Source organism: Schistocerca nitens, chromosome 7 (genome assembly GCF_023898315.1).
Source record: "Schistocerca nitens isolate TAMUIC-IGC-003100 chromosome 7, iqSchNite1.1, whole genome shotgun sequence".
NCBI lineage: Eukaryota > Metazoa > Arthropoda > Insecta > Orthoptera > Acrididae > Schistocerca > Schistocerca nitens.
The window spans coordinates 153,249,230-153,268,435 of record NC_064620.1 but is presented as its reverse complement, the minus strand read 5'-3'; the positions used below and the strand labels follow the sequence as shown (position 1 = coordinate 153,268,435).

Sequence of the window (19,206 nt, the reverse complement as noted above, 5' to 3'; positions counted from 1 at the left end):
CTGCAGATGACGAAGAAATTGAAGAAATGTATGATGAAATAAAAGAAATTATTCAGATAGTGAAGGGAGACGAAAATTTAATAGTGATGGGTGACTGGAATTCGAGTGTAGGGAAAGGGAGAGAAGGAAACGTAGTAGGTGAATGTGGATTGGGGCTAAGAAATGAAAGAGGAAGCCGCCTGGTAGAATTTTGCACAGAGCACAACTTAATCATAGCTAATACTTGGTTTAAGAATCATGATAGAAGGTTGTATACATGGAAGAACCCTGGAGATACTAAAAGGTATCAGATAGATTATATAATGGTAAGACAGAGATTTAGGAACCAGGTTTTAAATTGTAAGACATTTCCAGGGGCAGATGTGGACTCTGACCACAATCTATTGGTTATGACCTGTAGATTAAAACTGAAGAAACTGCAAAAAGGTGGGAATTTAAGGAGATGGGACCTGGATAAACTGAAAGAACCAGAGGTTGTACAGAGTTTCAGGGAGAGCATAAGGGAACAATTGACGGGAATGGGGGAAAGAAATACAGTAGAAGAAGAATGGGTAGCTTTGAGGGATGAAGTAGTGAAGGCAGCAGAGGATCAAGTAGGTAAAAAGACGAGGGCTAGTAGAAATCCTTGGGTAACAGAAGAAATATTGAATTTAATTAATGAAAGGAGAAAATATAAAAATGCAGTAAATGAAGCAGGCAAAAAGGAATACAAACGTCTCAAAAATGAGATCGACAGGAAGTGCAAAATGGCTAAGCAGGGATGGCTAGAGGACAAATGTAAGGATGTAGAGGCTTATCTCACTAGGGGTAAGATACACTCCTGGAAATTGAAATAAGAACACCGTGAATTCATTGTCCCAGGAAGGGGAAACTTTATTGACACATTCCTGGGGTCAGATACATCACATGATCACACTGACAGAATCACAGGCACATAGACACAGGCAACAGAGCATGCACAATGTCGGCACTAGTACAGTGTATATCCACCTTTCGCAGCAATGCAGGCTGCTATTCTCCCATGGAGACGATCGTAGAGATGCTGGATGTAGTCCTGTGGAACGGCTTGCCATGCCATTTCCACCTGGCGCCTCAGTTGGACCAGCGTTCGTGCTGGACGTGCAGACCGCGTGAGACGACGCTTCATCCAGTCCCAAACATGCTCAATGGGGGACGGATCCGGAGATCTTGCTGGCCAGGGTAGTTGACTTACACCTTCTAGAGCACGTTGGGTGGCACGGGATACATGCGGACGTGCATTGTCCTGTTGGAACAGCAAGTTCCCTTGCCGGTCTAGGAATGGTAGAACGATGGGTTCGATGACGGTTTGGATGTACCGTGCACTATTCAGTGTCCCCTCGACGATCACCAGTGGTGTACGGCCAGTGTAGGAGATCGCTCCCTACACCATGATACCGGGTGTTGGCCCTGTGTGCCTCGGTCGTATGCAGTCCTGATTGTGGCGCTCACCTGCACGGCGCCAAACACGCATACGACCATCATTGGCACCAAGGCAGAAGCGACTCTCATCGCTGAAGACGACACGTCTCCATTCGTCCCTCCATTCACGCCTGTCGCGACACCACTGGAGGCGGGCTGCACGATGTTGGGGCGTGAGCGGAAGACGGCCTAACTGTGTGCGGGACCGTAGCCCAGCTTCATGGAGACGGTTGCGAATGGTCCTCGCCGATACCCCAGGAGCAACAGTGTCCCTAATTTGCTGGGAAGTGGCGGTGCGGTCCCCTACGGCACTGCGTAGGATCCTACGGTCTTGGCGTGCATCCGTGCGTCGCTGCGGTCCGGTCCCAGGTCGACGGGCACGTGCACCTTCCGCCGACCACTGGCGACAACATCGATGTACTGTGGAGACCTCACGCCCTGCGTGTTGAGCAATTCGGCGGTACGTCCACCCGGCCTCCCGCATGCCCACTATACGACCTCGCTCAAAGTCCGTCAACTGCACATACGGTTCACGTCCACGCTGTCGCGGCATGCTACCAGTGTTAAAGACTGCGATGGAGCTCCGTATGCCACGGCAAACTGGCTGACACTGACGGCGGCGGTGCACAAATGCTGCGCAGCTAGCGCCATTCGACGGCCAACACCGCGGTTCCTGGTGTGTCCGCTGTGCCGTGCGTGTGATCATTGCTTGTACAGCCCTCTCGCAGTGTCCGGAGCAAGTATGGTGGGTCTGACACACCGGTGTCAATGTGTTCTTTTTTCCATTTCCAGGAGTGTAGATACTGCCTACAGGAAAATTAAAGAGACCTTTGGAGATAAGAGAACTACTTGTATGAACATCAAGAGCTCAGATGGAAACCCAGTTCTAAGCAAAGAAGGGAAAGCAGAAAGGTGGAAGGAGTATATAGAGGGTCTATACAAGGGCGATGTACTTGAGGACAATATTATGGAAATGGAAGAGGATGTAGATGAAGATGACATGGGAGATACGATACTGCGTGAAGAATTTGACAGAGCACTGAAAGACCTGTGTCGAAACAAGGCCCCCGGAGTAGACAACATTCCATTGGAACTACTGACGGCTTTGGGAGAGCCAGCCCTGACGAAACTCCACCATCTGGTAAGCAAGATGTATGAAACAGGCGAAATACCCTCGGACTTCAAGAAGAATATAATAATTCCAATTCCAAAGAAAGCAGGTGTTGACAGATGTGAGAATTACCGGACAATCAGTTTAATAAGCCACAGCTGCAAAATACTAACACGAATTCTTTACAGACGAATGGAAAAACTAGTAGAAGCCGACCTCGGGGAAGATCAGTTTGGATTCCGTAGAAATACTGGAACACGTGAGGCAATACTGACCTTACGACTTATCTTAGAAGAAAGATTAAGGAAAGGCAAACCTACGTTTCTAGCATTTGTAGACTTAGAGAAAGCTTTTGACAATGTTGACTGGAATACTCTCTTTCAAATTCTAAAGGTGGCAGGGGTAAAATACAGGGAGCGAAAGGCTATTTACAATTTGTACAGAAACCAGATGGCAGTTATAAGAGTCGAGGGGCATGAAAGGGAAGCAGTGGTTGGGAAGGGAGTAAGACAGGGTTGTAGCATCTCCCCGATGTTATTCAATCTGTATATTGAGCAAGCAGTAAAGGAAACAAAAGAAAAATTCGGAGTAGGTATTAAAATCCATGGAGAAGAAATAAAAACTTTGAGGTTCGCCGATGACATTGTAATTCTGTCAGAGACAGCAAAGGACTTGGAAGAGCAGTTGAACGGAATGGACAGTGTCTTGAAAGGAGGGTATAAGATGAACATCAACAAAAGCAAAACGAGGATAATGGAATGTAGTCGAATTAAGTCGGGTGATGTTGAAGGTATTAGATTAGGAAATGAGACACTTAAAGTAGTAAAGGAGTTTTGCTATTTGGGGAGCAAAATAACTGATGATGGTCGAAGTAGAGAGGATATAAAATGTAGACTGGCAATGGCAAGGAAAGCGTTTCTGAAGAAGAGAAATTTGTTAACATCGAGTATAGATTTAAGTGTCAGGAAGTCTTTTCTGAAAGTATTTGTATGGAGTGTAGCCATGTATGGAAGTGAAACATGGACGATAAATAGTTTGGACAAGAAGAGAATAGAAGCTTTCGAAATGTGGTGCTACAGAAGAATGCTGAAGATTAGATGGGTAGATCACATAACTAATGAGGAGGTACTGAATAGGATTGGGGAGAAGAGGAGTTTGTGGCACAACTTGACCAGAAGAAGGGATCGGTTGGTAGGACATGTTCTGAGGCATCAAGGGATCACCAATTTAGTATTGGAGGGCAGCGTGGAGGGTAAAAATCGTAGGGGGAGACCAAGAGATGCATACATTAAGCAGATTCAGAAGGATGTAGGTTGCAGTAGGTACTGGGAGATGAAGAAGTTTGCACAGGATAGAGTAGCATGGAGAGCTGCATCAAACCAGTCTCAGGACTGAAGACCACAACAACAACAAACGGCACACTCGATTACAGCAGAGTAGATCTGCTATTGCCGAACATTGCTTCAATACTGATCACCCCATGTTGTATAATAACACCGAGATATTGGCATGTACGTCCAGCTATTGGGACAGTGTTATTAAGGACGCAGTTGTGATTAAATTAGCGAGCAACGTCGTTAACAGGGATGGAGGTTTTTTTTAAAACTCTGTTTGGAATCCGGCTCTTTCCCTTGTCAAAAAACAGAGGGACAGAGTCAATGCTACCTCACCTGTGAGTTCATAGTCTATCGATATCTCTGACTTTGGTCATCTTTGGTGGCACTAGCGTTCAGTGTGTGTGTTATCTTTCCTGCATCAGTCCGACAACCGAGGCTTTAAATTTTCATGTAGGCCTACGTCGCCTGTCCGTTGCAGTTTGCCTTGAAAATGGCGGGGTGTTCTCCCGCCGAAATATCGGGGGTAGCTGAAAGTATTAACTCGCAGAATTCCCGGAAGTTATTTGTTAGTGGGTTTATTTTACTTGCATAGCCACGTGAAACGTACAGTTTGGTTGTAAACAGTAGCTTCACTATTAAGAAGACGTTCACAGATCCTTAACTGCAGACGCATCTGCACATTACAAACAACACAGTGCAGCGTTTGACATAACACTATGGATCTTTCCTCTATTTTATCAAAAACTGACACGTCGATAACCGTGGCTGTGATACTATAAGGTTTACAATTGAAACAGCGACTAGCCACAAGTATGGTTCCACAAGGTATATTTGGATCAAAGCATGGCCGGTTTCGGACATTTTTACAGATCCACCTTCAGATGGTTGTTACATATTTCGTTGGGGTCTCATTTTGTATTCGTCAACAGTTTGCTGTACAGGATAGACAGAAAAATTATCTGTCGATCTTAGTGTAGCAAACCAATAACGGATACAAAAAGAGGCCCCAGCAAGAAAACAACTAAACGTGTAACAACCATCTGAGGATGGATTTGTCAGAAATCCGGAACCGGTCATAGTTTGATCCGAATATATCTTGTTGCACCGCACTTCTGGCAGGTTGCTGTTTCAGCTGTAAACCTAATGGATTTTTGATTGTCACTATTTCCATACACCAAACACATTTAGAAAATGCTCCATCCTACGTTTTTTTCTTTTTCAGTAGCCGTGCCTGTTTCACTTTCATTGGTGGTGCCAGCTGACTCACTGTCACCTTCACTTGCGGAATCACTACTGTTTCCATCTGTATCACTATTCTAGTCTGTACCACTTCCCAGATTTGTGATCACCTGCAACGCTTGGCTCAGCAACTCCACTTGAAATATGGCGCTCTTCAGTTTTCTTTACGTGCTTGCAGCGTTTATTGCAAGTTTCTTTCAGTATGGAAGGAATTTTTTCATATATAAGTCTTGATATCGTGCCCATTCTGAATGTCACATTACGTTCAGGAACTGTGTTCTTGTCTCTTGCCCAAAGTCAGCCCTAAAGGATTCATTTCTGGGTTGTATGGAGGAAGTCGTAACACTATTTTATAATTGATATGACCTGTTTTGTTCATTCTGATGAATGTATACTACTGGGATATCAGCATGTCCTCGCGATAAGAAATTTCGTTTTCTGTTAAGCCGGTCATCGTTTCTCTCCATCGCGGAGTTTGATGTTGGAGCACTTGTCAGTTGCTAATTGTAGTAAGGGGCTTTATCTATATGAGGACAGAATGAGGTAGTATTTATCTTTCCCTGAGGCACTTTTCATAATTTCGGAAGTCCATGTAGTTGAGATAATCCCCTGTTTTCTGGCCAGATATAAACCTTACGTAGGCATTCGATACAAAAACCGTCTTCCCCGCCAGCATGGTTGATGATAATTCTGCTTCCTTTCGAAAAAGGTTTCAACAGACCCTGTGACAAATTTCCACTTCATCCGTACGAAGCGCGTGACAAGTGTGAACATGTCTTGCTCATATACGTACTCTGGGATAACTTTTAGGTAAGCTATTCGTTTTGTCCTCCATAGCTTTGTTCCTAAAGAAACTTCCACCATCTTCTTCCACACCAATATTAGAGTGTGAAGAGTTTTTACGAAGTACGTTTATACTTCCTTAAAATTTATTAAATTCTATAACGGTTTATGAATATCCTTCAAAGCGGGTCTCCTATTATCTATCTAAACTGGCGTTACAAGATCTTATAGGCTTTTCCTTGTGTGATGCTGAAAATGTCGAGGATTCAACTAGCTGGTCTCTCTTGATTCTCCGAAAGGAAGGGAACGACACAACAGCTGCTTCGGGCACTTATTTCGATTAGATTTCAGTTTCATGAAGTGTTAGACATTTGGAACCATTTCGCGTTTCTGACTATGAAGTTGTCCTTGCTTTGTTCAAATGTTCAAATGAGTGTGAACTCCTAAGGGACCAAACTGCTTAGGTCATCGGTCCCTAGACTTACGCACTACTTAAACTAACTCAAACTAACTATGCTAAGAACAACACACACACCAATGCCCGAGGGAGTACACGAACCTCCGGCGGGAGGGGCCGCGCAGTCCGTGACATGACGCCTCAAACCGCGCGACCACTCCGCGCGGCAATTGCTTTGTACTGGTGGCATCTTCAGCTTCGAGTCTTTACTAGTGGGGCACTCCGCCTGACTCGATGGTAACACATCCGACGCTGGCGATAAATTGAACGGGGTCTGCTTCGCATTGTGTTCACGGTGTTCCCGTCTATTTGCATTAACTGTAGCACATGAACCCATTGTCAGCAATTATTAGTTGGATACATTCCAGTCTGTGTCTTCCCTTACACTTTTTGTCCTCTAGAGCGAGCCTGTGTCATGGAAGCTATTAGCGCATGTCCTGTCATCCTGTTTCTTTTCCTTGTCGCCGTTTCTCACACGTTCCTCAACCTAATTTTCTAAATCCTGTGACGCCACCACATCTGAAATGCTTTCTTTTCCGGTTTTCCCACAGTCGACTATCTCAGAAATTAAGGCCGATGCTTGATACTAGAAAAACTTATTTTGGCCACGACTTTCTGTGTCTCACTTACTTCGCCCGTCATTATTTTTCGCGTAAGTAGCAGAAATCCTTCAATTCGTCTTCCTCGTGGTTCCCAGATTTGATATTTAGTTTACCATTGATATCATTTCGGCTACTCTTCAATACTTTCTTCTTTCTTCGGTTTGCTCTCCATCCATATTTTGTACGCACCGGGCCAGGGCTGGCCACGGCGTGCCAAACTTCACACGTGCAACGAGTGTGGACCGCGTGCCAACCAAGACCTTGTCTGTCACTTGCCTTTGCTCGGTCCTCCTAGGAAGTATCCGGAACAGTGCAACATTTCGTTGAATATTGCGGTGTGGGATTTCTCAGTCAGTTCGGCTGAATCGCGGTGTCAGCGCTGTTTAGCATTACTTTTTTGTTCGCAGTATAAAGGACGTTCACAGGTCCAGTGGCAAGCCAGTCTCGCGATCTATCATCACATCCGCTTAAAAATGATTTGGAATGACAGAAGAGATGAATGAGAATTCTCAGTACCTATTACGAAGTCGCATAATCGACGGGTACTGCAAAATTTCTACGAAATGACATTATAATACCACGCAGAAGGAATTTAAAGTTTTAGTTGGCAGTTACAGAGCAAAAAATTACAACGATGGACAGTGAGTATTCATTGTTCTGTAATCAAGAGGCACTTCTGGTTAAATTTGCAAGCATGGAGCACGTGAAGCAACTGGTAGTACGAATATTAAATTTTTCGAAGTCCAGCGTCAGTTGCAAAATTTTTCGATGGAACTGAACGAACAGATGGTGACTTAATATATTATTGTAAAGTACGTTGGTTAAGTCAAGGAACATGCCTGGAACGATTTTTCGATTTAATACTCGCTATTGTCGAATTTACCTCAGGAGTGAGGAGGTTCTGCGCAGGATCGGAATACGCGGAAAACACTGATAAGGAGAAGGGACATCTGTTAAGACATGAGGGAATAACTTCCATGGTACTAAAGGGAGCTGTAGACGGCAAAGACTGTAGAGAAAGACAGAGATTGGAATACATCCAGCAAATAATTGAGGACATAGGTTGCAAGTGCTACTCTGAGATGAAGAGGTTAGCACAGGAGAGGAACTCGTGAACTCGTGGCGGGTCGCATTAACCCAGTCAGAAGAGTGCCCCCCCCCCCCCCCCCAAAAAAAAAAATCGAATTTCTGAGGGTAAAAGGAGTACAGCAACAAGAATTATAACATCCGGAATATATTGCAGACGTCGAATTTTAAGTGGGCTTGACTGCATACTGTCCACAGTAAGGGGAGAAACATTTTTTTCTGATTTGATGGGGATGCATTTAAAAAGGAAATAGCGTTTTAGAGGGGACATTTTCTGACAAACACAGTCCATTTCTCTAAGGCCACTGCCATTAAAGAAAATATGAGGTTTGAAGAATTCATTACAGTCTTGAAAGAATTGCAAAGACAGTTCCCTAAATATTTCGAGGACACTGCCAAACTCACTACTGTTTTCGAGGCCGTTTGCTATTTGAGTTGAAAGCGGCTTGTGCACCCGCAGATTTAACTGATTGATCTGCAAGGTAATTCCCGTTTAAAGACAAATCCCTTTAAGGCTAAAAGTGTCCCGGACGTCTAAATTAGTTTCCTCAGGTGGAGTTTCCACGTCTCAATAAAGAGGCTGCACAAGTGCTTCAATATTTCGACAAACATAAGTGTGTGAAAGCCGTTTTTTGATTATGAAACTAAATAAGTCACGTTTACCCGGCAACTCGAGTGTGAAAATTTGTGAAAATGTCTGCGCCTTTCGTCTAATGACAGTTTGTCCCAGATAAAAATTATATTATGTCTTCAGAGCGACATAAATAATTGAATAATATCGAAAATTTGTTTCGTTTATTATTTATGTTGTAGAAAAATAGGGAGTATTAAACCAATTCGTGTGCAGTACGACTGTATTGCCATTTAAACGCAGTGCGTTCGCCGTTTCGCTCTCTCCCCACTCCTCGGACAGCGTGACATGGTGGTACTGAGGCCGAGCGCTACGGTACTTGGACCAGGGCATGGCTCCCATGGCAGATCTTGGCCACCCTTGCACCAGACTTTCCATTCCTTTCAACAAGTCATACAATTATTCTTCATTTTTACCGAGGATAGAATCCACCAGTGAATGTTACCACTGATGTCCTTTCACCATGCATTTTAATCCCACTCTTGAAGCTTTCTTTTATTTCCTCCATTGCCTCTTGGATGCGTTGGACGGTGAAGACACTGGCTGACAGAGTTGTTGGATGCCCTCCTGAGGAATATCGTATCGAATTCCGTCCAACTGGCACGTTAGATCGTCCAAATCCCGAGCTGGTTGGAGGACCCTGACCATAATGCGCCAAATGTTCTGAACTGAGGAGAGATCCGGGGACCTTGCTGGCAAAGGCAGGATTTAGCATCATAAAGACAAGCAGTAGAAACTCTAGCCATGTATGTCCGGGCATTATATTGCTGAAATGTAAGTGCAGGATGGCTTGGCATGAAGGGCAGTAAAACGGGGCGTAGAATATCGTCGACGTACTGCTGTGCTGTATGTGTGCCGTTGATGACAACCAGAGGGGTCCTCCTATGAAAAGAAATGGCACGCCAGATCATCACTCCTGAATGTCGGGCCGTATGGAGAGTGACAGTCAGGTTGGTTTACCACTGTTGTCCGGGCGTCTCCAGACACGCCTTCGCTGGTCATCTGGGCTCAGTTCTAAGTGGGACTCATCACTGAAGACAATTCTACTCCAATAATCAGATTCTAGGGCGAAGACGTATCATCACTGAAGACAATTCTACTCCATTAATCAGATTTTAGGGTGAAGACGTATCTGGGGACTCACCAGACGCCGGTGGGATACCAACCTGATTGTCGCCTCCCCATATGGCCCGACAAACAGGAGAGATGGTCTGCGATGCCGTACAGGGTGTTTCCGTAAGAGCGCGCAAAAATTTAACAGGACATAGAGGATGCTCCACTGAACAATTTGAGGTAGGGAACCTGCGGCGAGAGTAGCTAACTTAAGGAGATATGGAAGTAAACTTTGTCTACCGCTTTGTGTAGCACAACTGTTTTCCAGATTATTTACAACTAACATGCGTAGAAGTTTACACGTTCTGTGCTGTTTATTCACATGTGCGTTCTTTATTTCTTGCAAGGAAAGAAGGAGGACGAGCTTGATAACTAGGAATTCATGCTGCAGGTTTTGTCTACTTTACTTGTCCGTAAAGTGCCCTGTTGTATCGTATGTGCACTGTCCCATCACAGAACGTGCTACGAATCAACGACAGACCCATTCATTACTCAGTGCTATTCAGAGACGTACAGTACAGTGCAATGGAGCAGTACCGGTACAGTTTCGCAGAACTCACTGACATGCGCCTTTTGTGTGGGGAAGTACGTTGTAATCCTGTCGCTGAAGAAAGGCTGTATAGGCATCATCCGGCATTGTGGGTGACAGTCTCACTGGGCCATATCTTCTACCTGTCCGATTGAATGGCCATCTGTACTAGAGGTTCGTTCAAAGGGCTCCACCTGAGCTATTGGAGAACGTACCCTTGGCTGTTCCTGGGAGGATGTGGATACAACATGACGCCTCACTTCAGTGTGGATGTCTGCAATCATCTCAGTGCTGTACTTCCTGGGCTCTTGATTGGAAGGGGAGGTTCTGTTCGATGGCCTGCGAGGTCACCTGACCTGAACCTCCTTGATCATTTCCTATGGCGATGTCTAAAGTCACTTGTGTGAGACCCCACTGGATACAGAGATGGAATTAGTTGCCAGAACTGCCTGTAATGTGATTCGAAACACACAGTAGTGTGATTTTATTCCTATTATCTTCTTAAGCTGGCTTCTCCAAACCCAGGTTCCCTACCTCAGATTGCCGGCCAGGGTGGCCGAGTGGTTCTAGGCGCTACAGTCTGGAACCGCGCGACCGCTACGGACGCAGGTTCGAATCCTGCCTGTGGCATGGATGTGTATGATGTCCTTAGGTGAGTTAGGTTTAATTAGTTCTAAGTTCTAGGGGACTGATGACCACAGAAGTTAAGTCCCATAGTGCTCAGAGCCATTTGAACCATCTGAACCTACCTCAGATTATTCAGTAGAGCATCCTTTTGTCCTGTTAAATTTTTGCACACTCTTACAGAAACACCCTGCATAGCTACTACAAAAAGAGCGGTAATATAAACGACAAGAAGAACATAAGGGCAACCGTAGAAGGAAAAAAACGGGTCGGCCAGTTGTTGAAGAACGCGCCTTGCACTCCGGAGAACATCTGATGTGATTTTGTAAGAAATCGTCCGACCACAGCATAATAACGGGGAACGTTTTAGTAAGTGTGACGTCTACTGCAGTAAAGTTTATAATTTGGACGTTACGAGCACCACAGGGGAGGATACTGAGCCGAGCATGGCTCGTGTTCATCCCATTAATTGTTTGTCTTCTTCTATTACTGTAGCGCCGTTTTCATATTCCATTTAGTGGCGCCACTAACTTCCTGCCTTACTTGCCTGTGAGTGGCAGCAGCAGCACGTATCGATAAGCGCACTGTCGTACCATCTCTGGAGCGACCGATAGTACTTCCGGGTCGTCGTGTAGTCGTCGTGTAGTCAGTGAGTGGGAGACGACCAGAAGTGCAGTCGCGACGGGGCACCATTCGCGGACGGACCAGCAGTCCAGTCGGTTGGTTGGTGTGGAGCAGCAAGCAAGCCACCATCGTGCGGAGTCAGGCTGGAGCTGCTGGCGGCGTGCACGTGCGGTTGGAGTGTGAGGTGCAGCTTGCGAGTGCTACGAAGTTCGTCGCCCACCGATCTTGGACGTGAAAGTTGAGTCCCCACTTAACTTACTATCGAGCCTCAACTGTTTACATTTCTTCGTTTGATCCTGGTTGTCGCTTTTGGGACATTCCCGCGAGCAACAACGTGTGTGTGTTTAAGTCGGCTAAGATTCCAGCCGTCTTCATGTGAAATTTAACTCTATTTATTTCCTGTTATGGAAGTTCACCAGCGGTATCTTTTGCCTTGTAGTCGTTGACGTTCCAGTTACCTGCCCTGGTCGTTGACGTAATTTTAGGCAGTGTATTTTCCTCGTCGTGTTGTTGATGTTCAGTGCGGCGTGTAGTTCGACAGCTGAGGAGTTGCTGGTCGTTGTGGGCGCCAATATTCTGTGTGTCATTGTACTGAAATTTTGCAGTCGTTCTGCTGGTTGCGTGGAGCGGAACTGATTTGGTTGATTGGTCGGTCGGCTGTCATATTAATGTAGAAATTTGGGGAACGCTCTTAGATTCCTTGAATACGTCTGTACGTTTAACGATATGGTGAAAACTGCCATTCTTTTATACGGACCCCCACCATTTCACCTCAGTCTTCGTCACACAGTAGCAGTTTCACCCTATATCCCTAATTATTTGTTGTATAGTGTAACGTCTGTCTCCTCACACAGTATTTGCTCTCTACGTGTCACTTTGGTACCTGCAAGTTAATTCCTGATTCCTGATGTTTTATTATCCTGTCCCTCCTAGTCACAGTTTTCCACATGCTCCTCTCCTCGCCAATCCCCGGAGTATCCTCATTTCGTATCTTACCAGTCCATTTTTCAAGCATCATTCTTTAACATGACATCCCAAATGTTTCAACTTTCTCGTCTTAACGCGCTGTAACATAGGTTAAATGTTACACGCATCTTTCTGTATGACTGCTTTTAATTTACCATCGAAGATCATCGTGGTAAAGCGTCCAATGTCTGTCCAATTCCCTCCCTGGGTATCCCATACCGACAGACAGCGCCAAAGACTCTGTTTACTTATCTGCTGTGTTTCTAATAGTGTAGGCTTTATTTACAAGAACCACACGGATTCTGCTTGCAGCGGCTCGTAGGGGAGATTGCTGGATCACGGTGACAGACATCATAAAATTTTCTATATGTTTCGTTCGAATTTAAGATGTTTTTGACACGTTCCGCGAAGAGCACGGAATTGTCTGTTACAAAATCATCGGGTCTGAGAAGACCAGAGAAGAAACTGGAAATTTTTGAAATTCAGTAACGCAGAAAAATGTTAAAGTTTTGGAGAAAGAGCGAAAGGTAGATCTTGTACGGGGAGGCAAAAATAATTTCCAAAACGGGGAAGCGGCATCAGCAATGCACGCTACGATCTTCACTTGTTTCACTTTTCAACACGCTGCCTCTGTGAATCCCACCGTCTGGCAATGCCTTGGAAGTCTGCAGCTAAAGATTGTTACGGCAGCTCACACATCCAACGCTTTAACTCCGGGAAAGACCTCAGTGCCTTCAAAATGCTGGCAACCCTATGGTTTTCAAGAGGTCCAAAAAGATGAAAGCCACTGGACACCAAGTCGGGGCAATGATGTAGATGTTCCAAGCGTTCGCAATGAAATGTTTGCTATAACACCTTTGTTTTGCTGTGTCGGCAGATGTTGTTATCCAGAATAATCGCACGCGCTGTCCAGAGTCCAGATGGGACATGGTAGGTGCAGTGTATGGAGAGTTAAATAACAGACCGTGGTATTAACAGTCCCAGCATGAAGATGCACTGGAAATTCTACAGGGTGACCACGACGCTTCTAGATTGTGGTTCTTTCTCGTCCTTTCCTCAATTCCTGTATGCAACTGAACACAGTTTCCCGTGAAATACAGTTCTCAACAAGCGTGGGATGTTTTCTTTTTGCTCATATCCTTGGCCCCAGAAATCGGACAACAGTGCGCTTAACATGTCGGCTACGCTCCTGTAGAGAATGTGGCACCTTGCTTTGGTTGCAGTGCACTACCTGTTGACCGTGGAATATTGCTTATCGATTATCTTCCTTCCGAGATACGATGCCACTTTTTAAAACATACAAGAGCGAAATTTGAAACAATATGTTGTATTAATGCGTTCGCGACCTGTTTAGTGACCAACCCTCGTACTAAATAAAATGGATTGTCGTATATGTCTTCAGAAAATAGTTGATGGTAGGACGGTTACGACAGCAGAAAGAGTAAGTCTGGGACTGGATGGTGCAGTACAAAGAAGTAGAGGCAGGTAAATAAATTATGCATTAAAAATAATGTGTTCTTCCTCCCTCCCCTTTCTCTCCCTGCCCCACTCTCTCTCATTCTTACCTTCCTTCATTCATCTCTACCCCCTGCATCTCATTTCCAACCCTTTCTCCGTTCTCCTACTTTTGCACTGACTGTACGCTTAAGTACTAGTCTCTAAGCAACATCTCCACACTCCCTCTCCATTTAATAATTAAATACTAGACAACTCCTTCATCCCACTCACATGTTTAAATAAATACATACGAACATAAATAAAACGGCAGTACAAATATCGCTAAACACAGAGTAGAGAACCGGCCGGAGTGGCCGAGCGTTTCAAGAAGCTTCAGTCTGGAATCGCGCGACCGCTACCGTCGCAGGTTCGAATCCTACCTCGGGCATGGATGTATGTGATGATGTCCTTAGGTTAGTTAGGTTTAAGTAGTTCTGAGTTCTAGAGGACTGATGACCTCAGATGTCCCATAGTGCTCAGAGCCATTTGAACCATTTTGAAAAGAGCAGAGAATGTTCCTTAAAGAATGTGAGACCCGAAGCTATCATATATTTTGGGAACATTACATACACATATTCACTTTTTGCCATGATACGTCAATATAAATTAGTGGTGCAACGATTTGTAGTGTTTTACGTCAAAAAGCGTGCAGTGCTGCAAGCCGAAGTGAAACTAGGTCTTAACGATCCGCACAAAATTCAGGAATATCTGCAAAATCTGCATGGAGACGATACACACAGAAGAAAGTGAAAATCATACGAAAATGCAACTGACAGTTCAGTACATATTTAACAGCATATTAAGATGTAATAAGTGTCGTACTCATCGGATCTTGTGGGACTCACAGTCAAAAGGCTGCATTGTGACGAAGACATGTTCTCATGTCAGATAGTCTTATGTTCCGACAGAATGTAACTTTTGCAGTGTTACTTGAAAATGGCCATCAGGCCGAAATTGAAATCGTAATAACAAATATTTTATACAGTCAACGGCAACTATGATGTCTTTTAAAAATACTACCTCAGATTATTTTGGAACGAACTATTTTTAGACCTAGAAAAAAACCATAAGTGTGAATGTATTTGATTGCAGACCACTGATGATCCTTAAAAGCAGGGTGTAGTCAACCTATTTACCTTCCGCTCTCTTTCGTGTCTTTGTTAGTAGTAAAATTTTCTAACCACCTTCCACTTCCAGAGCAACTGTGATTTATAAAGCAGGGAAGTGACTTTACTGCATAAAATGTGTTAAGCAGGGTTACAAGTTAAAGTGTGTAATGATAATTACTTACCAAATAGTTTATGACAAAATTTTATGAAAAGCTAATGAAAATGTTTTTAAAATCCTTTCCGCCTGCCGTCTACCATGGGAGCTGAAAGTCCTACTAGCGGGCGGCAGGGACCACGTTGACTAAAGTTGTTTTAAACGAATGAAGTGAAACGCTTTTGGTAGAATAAATACAGTTTTAGTAGTTTCAAAATCTGTTTAAAACATCTAAAAACAGAGGAGTAAGAACATATACAAGCAATATATTGTGGATATTTAACATGAAGTGTCTTTGTTAGCAGTAAAATTTTCTAACCACCTTCCACTTCCAGAGCAACTGTGATTTATAAAGCAGGGAAGTGACTTTACTGCATAAAATGTGTTAAGCAGGGTTACAAGTTAAAGTGTGTAATGATAATTACTTACCAAATAGTTTATGTCAAAATTTTATGAAAAGCTAATGAAAATGTTTTTAAAATCCTTTCCGCCTGCCGTCTACCATGGGAGCTGAAAGTCCTACTAGCGGGCGGCAGGGACCACGTTGACTAAAGTTGTTTTAAACGAATGAAGTGAAACGCTTTTGGTAGAATAAATACAGTTTTAGTAGTTTCAAAATCTGTTTAAAACACCTAAAAACAGAGGAGTAAGAACATATACAAGCAATATATTGTGGATATTTAACATGAAAGTTATACAGAAAGACTTCCTAAGCTAATATAAGAATACAGAGAAAAATTACGAAGGTACACTGGACGAGTTCGGAAAATATATAAGCAGCTCTCTGGATGAAGATGGGACTATCATTTTCTCTATACCTCAGGCAAGAAACAAGGATATGAAGAAGAAAATTATTATGACGACTGTGATTCCTAACTACAGGGGGACAACTATTGAACTATTTGAATAAACGTAACTAAGGGGTACACACATTTTATTCAACATATAAACGTCACTACAGATATTCGGATTTAGGTTATGACATGTTCGATATGCCTACCATCAGTGGCCGTGATGCGGCGCAAACCAACGAAATTCTTCATGACCCGCTGAAGTGTCGGAACATCGATTCTGTCGATGACTTCCTGAATGGCTGTTTACAGCTCAGCAATGGTTTTGGAGTTATTGCTGTACACCTTGTCCTTAATATAGCCTCACAAAAAGGAGTCGCTTGTGTTAAGATCCGGAGAATATGGCGTACAATCGAGGTCCATGCCAGTGGCCTCTGGATACCCCAGAGCCAGAATGCGGTCCCTAAAGTGCTCCTCCAGGACGTCAGACACTCCCCAGCTTTGGAAGGCTTTTGACACTGTACCATACAAACGGCTTGTAGTTAAATTGCGTGTTTATGGAATATCGTCTCAGTTGTGGCACTGGATTTGTGATTTCCTGTCAGAGAGGTCACAGTTCGTAGTAATTAACGGAAAGTAATCGAGTAAAACAGAAGTGATTTGTGGCGTTACCCAAGGTAGTGTTATAGTCCCTTTGCTGTTCCTCATCTATCTAAACGATATGGGAGGTTGTTTGCGGATGACGCTGACGTTTATCGACTAATAAAGTCATCAGAAGATCAAAACAAATTGCAAAACGATTTAGAAAATACATCTGAATGGTGTGAAAATTGGCAGTTAACACTAAATAACGAAAAGTGTGAGGTCATCCACATGAGTGCTAAAAGGAATTCGTTAATCTTCGTTACGCGATAAATCAGTCACATCTAAAGGCCTAAATTCAACTAAATACCTAGGAATAACAATAACGAAGAACTTAAATTGGAAGGAACACGTAGAAAATGTTGTGGGGGGGGGGGGGAGGCTAACCAAAGATTGCGTTTTATTGGCAGGACACTTGGAAAATGTAACAGAATTACCAAGGAGACTGCCTACACTACGATCGTCCGTCCTCTTTTAGAATACTGCTGTGCGGTGTGGGATCCTTACCAGGTAGGACTGACGGAGTACATCGGAAAAGTTCAAAGAAGGGCAGCACGTTTTGTATTATCCCCATGCCATCCCGGCATTTGCGTGAAGCGACTTACGGAAATCACGGAAAATCTAAATCAGAATGGCCGGATGCGGGTTTGAATCGTCGTCCCCCCTAAAGCGAGTTCAGTGTATTAACCACTGGGTCACCACGCTCGGTCTGAAATTAGGGCCACTTTGAATAATGGGGATGAAATCATCGTCGTTAGTGATCATACCATCAAGGAATATACCGAGCGAGGTGGCGCAGTGGTTAGACACTGGACTCGCATTCGGGAGGACGACGGTTCAATCCCGCGTCCGGCCATCCTGATTTAGGTTTTCCGTGATTTCCCTAAATCACTCCAGGCAAATGGCGGGATGGTTCCTCTGAAAGGGCACGGCCGACTTCCTTCCCCATCCTTCCCTAATCCGATGAGACCGATGACCACGCTGTCTGGTCTCCTTCCCCAAAACCAACCAACCAACCATCAAGGAATATGGCACCGATTATTCCGTGACTGGACATTGGGCACCACACTGACACCCGTTTAGGGCGAAAAGACTTCTCAATCGCGAAATTCGGATTCTCTGCCCCCCAAATGCACCAGTTTTGTTTATTGACGAACCCACCCAAACGAAATTGGGCTAAAACAAACCCCGCGCATGCTAATTCCCTTCACGCCCCGCTGCCAACCGTGCATTTTGATCGTCCTAACCCAAACCGTTCAAGTTTTATGACGATTTTATTTCATATAGTTCAACAATTACCATTCTGCAAGACCTAAGTCATTATAGATGTGTGACCATGTCCACAGCCTACTAAAGCCATCGAATGATGTGTTCGTCGCATTAACGTCGCACTGTTTCTAATTTTTCGGTCTAATTCTTTAAAACCATTATCATCTTTTAAATTCAAATTACTGAGTCACCGAGCTCCGTAACTACTTCATATTCTCGACGAACTGTGTGGAAAAATTTCGCTTTTTGGTACAAACACTTATTTGTTTTCGTCTCATGCTGAAGCTGATGATGATGATATTTGCTTTGTGGGGCCATCAACTGCGCGGTTATCAACGCCCGTACAAAGTCCCAATCTTTTTACAGTCCAGACTCGCCGCTTTCACGAATGATGATGAAATGATACGGACAATACAAGCACCAGTCCCCGAGCGGAGAAAATCCCCGACCCGGTCGGGAATCGAACCCAGGACCCCGTGATCCGGAGGCAGCAACGCTAGCCACTAGACCACAAGGTAGGAACCATTATCAAGAGATTCAACACAGTTGTCATCAGGGAGAGAATATCTTAGCGCATGGAATTGTGACAAAGTATTATAGTTTTTGAAATGGACATAACATTAGGTCTAAAAACTATTTTATCAAACCAGTTAATAATATTATTATAGTTACTTTTCTTAAGTGTATCCAGTTGCATGTAGGCATCAAATCGATGGAGATGTTTGTAAAGCTTGGCACGAGGAGGAGAAAAAATGGAAGATGACAGGATGACAGTGGATGAGGTCATGTCCAAAATTGAAGACGAAGGAGCAAAGTGAACGTGAGTGATCCCTAAGCTAGAGTGTCGCTGATGCACTTACCGCCACCGTTCCTGTAGCAGAGGTAGGGGAAGCGCCACACGTTGGCGAGGTCGACGGCGAAGCCGATGATGGATAGCAGGAAGTCGGCGTTGGAGGACCAGGACTCGCGCGCGTCCGCCCCACTGCCGCCGCCGGCGGCGGCGTCCGTGGCGGCCACCGCTCCCGCCACCCCGCCGCCCCCGCCGCCTCCGCCGCCCCCGCCGTCTACGGCGCTGGACGGGCACAACGCGACGCCCACGACGACCGGGCCCTTCTCGGCGTCCTCCAGCTGGACCTGCAGGTCTCCTGTGGACACCACCGCTGGAGTCAGCACACCGACCGCGCATCCTGTGTGGTCAGCGT

General features: G+C 44.6%; 1 protein-coding gene across 1 annotated transcript in view; it reads right to left on the bottom strand.

Moving 5' to 3' along the window:
- The window catches only part of LOC126195315 (sodium-dependent noradrenaline transporter-like), a 453,210-nt gene extending 434,250 nt beyond the window's left edge, over nucleotides 1-18,960 (bottom strand). Inside the window, exon 1 of the mRNA XM_049933875.1 lies at nucleotides 18,865-18,960. The gene's annotated coding sequence lies outside the window, so the exon portion shown is untranslated. The remainder of the gene's footprint in view (nucleotides 1-18,864) is intronic.
- Between the last annotated feature and the right edge of the window lie 246 nt (nucleotides 18,961-19,206).